The sequence below is a fragment of the Triticum dicoccoides genome, chromosome 2A (genome assembly GCF_002162155.2).
Source record: "Triticum dicoccoides isolate Atlit2015 ecotype Zavitan chromosome 2A, WEW_v2.0, whole genome shotgun sequence".
NCBI classification, from domain to species: Eukaryota; Viridiplantae; Streptophyta; class Magnoliopsida; order Poales; family Poaceae; genus Triticum; species Triticum dicoccoides.
In genome coordinates, this window is record NC_041382.1 from 347,221,110 (window position 1) to 347,227,980 (window position 6,871).

A 6,871-nucleotide genomic window follows, 5' to 3' on the forward strand; every position below is an offset into this window, starting at 1 on the left:
GCTACTGCTACTTTTAACTTAATTAACCGCGCGGTTCGTTCTTCCCCATGGCCACTTCCCCCAAATCCCTACTCCTCCGCTGTTGCCGCCATGCATCTTCGTCGGCCTCCGCGCGCGACCCGTCGCTCTCCGTACACCTTCGACGCCGCCCCCGCCCCCGACCGCGACCTCGACGCGGCCCCCAACCCCTACCTCGACAACCCCCCCTACATCGCCACCCTCCGCCGTGCGCCCGCCGCCCCGACCCCGTCCCCAACCTCGAAGCCACGTGCCCCTCTCCCTAACTCCACCGACGCCAGAGGTGAGCACGCCCTCCTCCTCCTCCTCCCCTACCTCTGCCTAGCTAGGGTTCTTAGGGTTAAATTTCAGAGTTCATCTAATTAGTTAGGGTTCATCAAATTAGATGCTAATTATGGCAGTAGTTGTTAAGTAAAATTAGTTTTAGAGTTCATCGAATTAGTTAGGATTAAATTTTAGAGTTCATAAAATTAGTTAGGGTTAAATTTTAGTAAGTGTTTAATAGAATTAGTAAGAAAATTAATATAACTAGTTGAACTAGTTTATTTTTAGTAAAAACTAGTTTATTTTTATTCATAGTAAGTGCTTAATTGAACTAGTTGAGTTAATACAACTATTTTATTTTTAGTACGAAAATTAATAGAACTAGTTTATTTTTTTAGTTAAAGCAAATATTTTATTTTTAGTAAGTAAATTAATAAACTAGTTGAACTACTTTAGTTGTAGTTGAACTAGTTTAGTAAGTAAATTAATAAACTAGTTGAACTAGTTGAATTAATAGAACTAATGTATTTTTAGTAAGATAATTAATATAACTAGTTGAACTACTTTATTTTTAGAAAGAACTAGTTTTTTCTATTTATAGTAAGTTTATATTTAGTAAGAACTAGTTGAATTAATAAAACTAGTTGAACATGTCATATTTGCTCAAATAGGATATGTTGTTGCCCAAGTGGCCGTTCATGTTCAGTTTACACCTCTGAGTGGCCTATGTTTTGCCGGAGTGTTGATTAATTTCCGTTCCAGCAAATTTCAGGCGCTCGATATGTCCTTTTTTAGCAAAGGTCATGCCGGATTTTTCCGTGAATTCTTGCATGACTTGTGCTAGAATATGTAGGAAATATCGAGTGCCCTAGATTTTCTCGAAAAATAATGATCTAATTTAGGTTTTTTAGTACATATATTTAATTGTACAAGTTTAATCTTTCAATTATGAACGTACGAAATGTCGTACTCAGACGACGACAGTCTCCCGGGGGAGTGCAGTTGGTGCCACGACGATCGAGGTATGTGCGACATGTTCGTTGAGCTGGACGAAGATCGACGCTTCAGCATTAAGCTCGAGGAGACCTTCGATGTTGAAACGGTACACGACAACGACAAGTGTTTTTTTCGTAATTAAGCATGACTTCAACTATTTCAATGTCTAATTTTCATCTTTTACAATTCGACTAGCTTATCCCATGCCATGCAAGACGCTATCTCTTAGAGAGGATGGGTTTTGAAGACCATGAAAATTTTCAAACAAAGAAAATACACCTAAGGTCCCATCATGATATCGATTTTGAAGTAAATCTGTACAATTCTCAGAGCGTAACCCATTTTGGTTGCCAAAATTGGGAAGCACTTTGCAAAATGTATGGTTTTTATGAGGCTATGATTGTCACCATGGATCTTGGTGATCCTGACATCGAGCAAAACAATATGGACATTTGGGTCCTTGTTGATACGCTTCCGATTCTACCGCAATGTGAGTTTCTCAAACATAGTTATTAACTAATTTATATTGTTTATTTCAAAATAGTTGACAGCTTATTTCCATTGACAACTTATTTTGAATCTTCAAAGAATGTGCAGAAGATGGTAGACAAAACCCACTACAGTGATGGCTCCGAATTAACTTATAAGAAGAAAAATCATCTGATCGCATTTTGTACTTTCTTTGAGAATTACAATACCTATTATCGAACTCCTCCAAATTACAGTGAATACGTGCCACTAGTGCACGTGTTGAACCACGATAACTTCTATGGAGATACCCTTGTAAGATTTTTTACTATTACGACATCCGTTCATCTTTTGCATACTTCTAAAACTAGTACATCATTGCTAACTACGAAGTTATTACTATGTTTTTCAATAGAAAATCCTGATGGATTGTGTGCCTCATCTGATGTATTACAATGGTCGCCTTGAAGTTCTGAACATACAACCAGGTCAACCTACGGATCTCACCTGTGCATATCTGATTTCTGAAACCGGTGAACACTTGCTAATCAAAGAGTGGAAAAATGTTTGGACATTCGTAAGGAGGTTCTTGGAAGCAACATTAAGCAAAAGGCAAGAATTGGAGACATGATAATCTGCATTCTCCATAATGGAGAGCCAGGGGCTATCTTGTTTTTTGCTATTTTACCTTAGGGAATATAGTAGGTCCTAAGAGAATGTAGTAGGTCCTATGAGGTACAATAGGTTTATTATGTGGTACAATGTTTTAGGGTTGATGATGAGGAGTAGTTGTGATTATGACTAGTGACCAACTTGCTATGTGATGTATCATCGATCAAAACGATGATCATGAGGAGGTGTTATATGAAAATGATGTATTGTGATGATAAGTTGTTAATGATATGATGATGATGATATTTATTATATCATTGCGTGAAAGAACCGCGGATTAGTTTCAAGTGGATGTCCATCCACTTGAAACTAGTCCACGGTTCTTTCACCCAATGATGTAATAACTCATTATGATGTAAAAACAATCTCTAATTGCTGTTGTATGAAAACTTGTATAGAGGTGTATGAATACAACATGAAATGAAAAAGAAATAAAATATGGAATGATAGTAGTAGCGTGGGATGGGAGAAGCGCTACTAGTAATTACCAGTAGCGCTCCTCCGCGAAGTCGCTACTACTAAGTCGATTTAGCAGTAGCATCGGTGGAGGCACGATACTACTATACGTTAGCTGTAGCGCCTTATCAGTAGCGCATCGCCCCGCGCTGCTGCTAGGCTTTTCCCTAGTGGTGTATTAGAGAGGCTAGCAATGGTGGAAGGAAGGAAAGTGCGTATAATCCATGGACTCAACATTAGTCATCAAGAACTCATATACTTATTGCAAAAATCTAGAAGTTATCAAAGCAAAGTATTATGCGCATGCTCCTAGGGGATAGATTGGTAGGAAAAGACCATCGCTCGTCCCCGACTGCCACTCATAAGGAAGACAATCAATAAATAAATCATGCTCCGACTTCATCACATAACGGTTCACCATACGTGCATGCTACGGGAATCACAAACTTTAACACAAGCATTTCTCAAATTTACAAATACTCAACTAGCATGACTCTAATATCACCATCCTCATATCTCAAAACAATTATCAAGCATCAATTTTTTTCTTATTATTCAACGCACTCAAAAGAAAGTTCTACAAATCTTGAATACCAAGAATATTATTATTAAGAAAATTACCATGCTATTAAGACTCTCAAAATAATCTAAGTGAAGCATGAGAGATCAATAGTTTCTATAAAACAAATCCACCACCGTGCTCTAAAAGATATATGTGAAGCACTAGAGCAAAATTATATAACTCAAAAGATATAAGTGAAGCACATAGAGTATTCTATCAAATTCCAAATTATGTATGGCTCTCTCAAAAGGTGTGTACAGCAAGGATGATTGTGGTAGACTAACAAGAAAAGACTCAAATCATAAAAGACGCTCCAAGCAAAACACATATGATGTGGTGAATGAAAATATAGCTCCAATTAAAGTTACCGATAGAAGTAGACGAAAGAGGGGATGCCTTCCGGGGAATCCCCAAGCTTTGGATTTTAGGTGTCCTTAGATTATATTGGGGGTGCCATGGGCATCCCCAATATTGGGCTCTTGCCACTCCTTGTTCCATAATCCATCAAATCTTTACCCAAAACTTGAAAACTTCACAACACAAAACTTAAAGTAGAAAATCTCGTGATCTCCGTTAGCGAAAGAAAACAAAAGACCACTTCAAGGTACTGTAATGAACTCATTATTTATTTATATTGGTTTTATACCTACTTTATTCCAACTTCTCTATGGTTCATAAACTATTTTACTAGCCATAGATTCATCAAAATAAGCAAACAACACACAAAAAACAGAATCTGTCAAAAACAGAACAGTCTGTAGTAATCTGTAGCTAGCGCAATATCTGGAACCCCCAAAATTCTAAAATAAATTTATGGACATGACGAACTTATCTATTAATCATCTGCAAAAAGAATTAACTAAATATTACTTTTAAAATAAAAATGACAGCAGTTCTCGTGATCACTAAAGTTTCTGTTTTTTTTACAGCAAGTTCAACAAGACTTTCCCCAAGTCTTCCCAACGGTTCTACTTGGCACAAACACTAATTAAACATAAAAAACACAACCAAAACAGAGGATAAATAATTTATTTATTGAATAACAGCAAGTATAAATATTGGGTTGACTCCCAACAAGCGCTTTTCTTTAAAACCTTATAGCTAGCCATAATATTTCAATGATGCTCACATGAAAGACAAGAATTGAAGCACAAAGAGAGCATCATAAAACACATGACAAACACATTTGAGTCTAACATACTTCCTATGCATAGGCATCTTATAGGAAAACAAATTATCAAGGCAAGCAAAAACTAGCATATGCAAGTAAGCGGAAAGAAACAATAGCAATCTCAACATAACGAGAGGTAATTTAGTAACATGAAAATTTCTACCACCATATTTTCCTCTCTCATAATAATTATATGTAGGATCATAAGAAAATTCAACAAAATAGCTATCACATAAAATACTTTCAACATGATCCACATGCATGCAAAGTTGACACTCTTCCAAAATAGTGGGATTAACATTAACTAAAGTCATGACCTCTCCAAACCCACTTTTAATAATATTGCAAAAACTATTATCAATCTCATATTCATCATGGGGCTTAAAGAAATTTTCAATATCATAAGAAGAATCACCCCAATTATGATCATTACAACAAGTAGTAGACATAGCAAAACTAGCATCCCCAAGCTTAGGGTTTTGCATATTATTAGCATAATTGACATCAAGAGAATTTATAGTAAAATTATTGCAATCATGCTTTTTATTCAAAGATCTATCGTGAATCGTTTCATAAAGTAATTCATCACGCTTTTCAGATTCACGAATTTCAAGCAAAACTTCATAAAGATAATCTAGTGCACAAAACTCACTAGCAATTGGTTCATCATAATTGGATCTCTTAAAAAGATTAGCAAGTGGACGAGGATCCATAGATCTTAGGTTCTCTGTTTAGTAATAAATAAACAACTATTCCAACCATATGAACAAACAAGAAACGGGCAAAAAGAGGCAAATAGAGAAAGAGAGGGAGGATAGAGAGACAGGGTGAATAAAACGGCAAGGGTGAATTGGGGGAGAGGAAAACGAGAGGCAAATGGCAAATAATGCAATGCTGGAGATAGGGATTGTGATGGGTACTTCGTATGTTGACTTTTGCACAGACTCCCCGGCAACGGCGCCAGAAATTGCTCGTTGTCGGGAGTCAAATCTTGACTTGCACGAACCTCCCCAGCAACGGCGCCAGAAATTCTTCTTGCTACCTCTTGAGCACTGCGTTGGATTTCCCCGAAGAGGAGAGGATGATGCAGCAAAGTAGCGTAAGTATTTCCCTCAATTTTGAGAACCAAGGTATCAATCCAGTAGAAGGCTACGCGCGAGTCCCTCGTACCTACACAAAAACAATAGCTCAACACAACCAATGCGCTTAGGTGTTGTCAATCCCTTCGAGGTCACTTACGGAAGTGAGATCTGATAGAGATGATAAATAATATTTTTTGTATTTTTGGTATAGAGATGCAAAGTGAAAAGTAAAAGGCAAATTAAAAAAGCAAAGCAATAATAAAGTGAAGGAGATTGATATGATGAGAACGAGACCCGGGGGCCATAGGTTTCACTAGTGGCTTCTCTCAAGAGCATAAGTATTCTACGGTGGGTGAACAAATTACTGTTGAGCAATTGACAGAATTGAGCATAGTTATGAGAATATCTAGGTATGATCATGTATATAGGCATCACGTCCGAGACCAGTAGACCGACTCCTGCCTGCATCTACTACTATTACTCCACTCATCGACCGCTATCCAGCATGCATCTAGAGTATTAAGTTAAAAACAGAGTAACTCCTTTAAGCAAGATGACATGATGTAGAGGGATAGTTTCACGCAATATGATAAAAAAACCATCTTGTTATCCTCGATGGCAACAATACAATACGTGCCTTGCTGCCCCTTCTGTCACTGGGAAAGGAAACCGCAAGATCGAACCCAAAGCTAAGAACTTCTCCCATGGCAAGAACAACCAATCTAGTAGGCCAAACCAAACTAGTAATTCAAAGAGACTTGCAAAGATAACAAATCATACATAAAAGAATTCAGAGAAGATTCAAATATTATTGATAGATAGACTTGATCACAAACCCACAATTCATCGGTCTCAACAAACACACCGCAAAAAGAAGATTACATCGAATAGATCTCCACAAGAGAGGGGGAGAACATTGTATTGAGATCCAAAAAGAGAGAAGAAGCCATCTAGCTCCTAACTATGGACCCGTAGGTCTGAAGTAAACTACTCACACTTCATCGGAGGGGCTTGGATGATGATGTAGAAGCCCTCCGTGATCGATGCCCCCTCCGGCGGAGCTCCGGAACAGGCCCCAAGATGGATCTCATGGATACAGAAAGTTGCGGCGGTGGAATTAGGTTTTTGGCTTCGTCTCTGATCGTTTGGGGGTACGTGGATATATATAGGAGGAAGAAGTAC